Source organism: Otolemur garnettii, unplaced genomic scaffold (assembly GCF_000181295.1).
Source record: "Otolemur garnettii isolate 467f Iridium unplaced genomic scaffold, OtoGar3 scaffold00002, whole genome shotgun sequence".
In the NCBI taxonomy this organism is placed as follows: domain Eukaryota; kingdom Metazoa; phylum Chordata; class Mammalia; order Primates; family Galagidae; genus Otolemur; species Otolemur garnettii.
In genome coordinates this window covers 44,332,198-44,333,757 of record NW_003852397.1, presented here as the reverse complement: position 1 = coordinate 44,333,757, position 1,560 = coordinate 44,332,198, and positions in this window count along the sequence as shown.

The following is a 1,560-nucleotide window of genomic DNA, read 5'->3' as shown; positions in this document are numbered from 1 at the left end:
TGGCTGGCGCCTTAGCCGCTTGAGCCACAGGCGCCGAGCCTCTTATCTGTTACCTTACTTGGCCTTTGCAACATATTTGAAATAAACAGAACAAATATTTTAGCTTCACTATTCTTTTTTTTTGAGACAGGAGCCTCAAGCTGTCACCCTGGGTAGAGTGCCGTGGCATCTCAGCTCACAGCAACCTCCAACTCCTGGACTCAAGTGAATCTTCTGCCTCTGCCTCCCAAGTAGCTGGGACCACGGGCGCCCGCTACAACGCCCGGCTATTTTTTGGTTGCAGCCGTCATTGTTGTTTGGCGGCCCGGGCTGGATTCAAACCCACCACCTTGGGTGTACGTGGCTGGCGTCTTAGCCACTTGAGCCACAGGCGCCGAGCCAGCTTCACTGTTCTTTATTTGAACCCCCTATGGTCAGATACTTTTAATATTTATTTATTTACTTACTAACTTACTTATTTACTTACTAAGGAGACACAGTCTCACTCTGTTGCCCAGGCTAGAGTGCTGTGGAGTCAGCCTAGCTCATAGCAGCCGCAAACTCCTGGGCCCAAGCAATCCTCTTGCCTCAGCCTCCTGAGTATCTGGGACTACAGGCACCCACCGCAAAGCACAAAGCCCTGTCTGGCTAGTTTTTCTATTTTTAGTAGCGCAAGGCTCTTGCTCTTGCTCAGGCTGGTCTCCTGCTTCTGAGCTCAAGTGATCCTCCTATCTCATTCTCAGTGCCACAATAGAGATATAATTAGAGCCACATATGTAATTTTAAATTTTCTAGTAGTCACACTAAAATATGTCAAAAGAAATAGATGAAATTAATTTTAGTAATGGTTACTTAACACGATATATTCAAAGTAACATCATCTCAACATATAATCAACATAAAATGATGATAATGATTACTTTGGGGAAGAGTGGTGACTGAGTCTCATTCTGTTGCCCCAAGCTAGAGTGTTATGGCATTAGCCTAGCTCATAGCAACTTCAAACACCAGGCAGGGTCCAAGCAATCCTCCTGCCTCAGCCTCTCAAGCAGCTGGGACTATATATACCTTCCACAATGCCCAGCTAATTTTTCTATTTTTAGTAGAGATGAGGTCTTGCTCAGGCTGGTCTGGAACTCCAGGGCAAGTGATCCTCTTGCCTTAACCTTTCAGACTGTTAGGATTACAGGCATGAGCCACAGAGCACCTGGCCAACATAAGATTATTGAGACTACTTTGTGTGGGTGTGTATTAAATCTTTTAAACCTTAGCATATCTTAATTAAGACTAACCACATTTCAAGTCATTTTCCTCCTTAATACCCACTGATGGTAGGTCTACAATTTTGTATAGAAAAAAAATATCCAGTTTCCTCAGCATTCGCTTACCCTTAAACCCATTTACATTAAAAACATCGTAACCTAAATCCATTTAAAAAACTGCTCAGGCTCGGCGCCTATAGCTCAATGGGCTAAGGCGCCAGCCACATACACCTAAGGTGGCGGGTTCAAATCCAGCCCGGGCCGCCAAACAACAATGATGGCTGCAACCGGAAAAAAAATAGCCAGGCGTTGTGGCGGG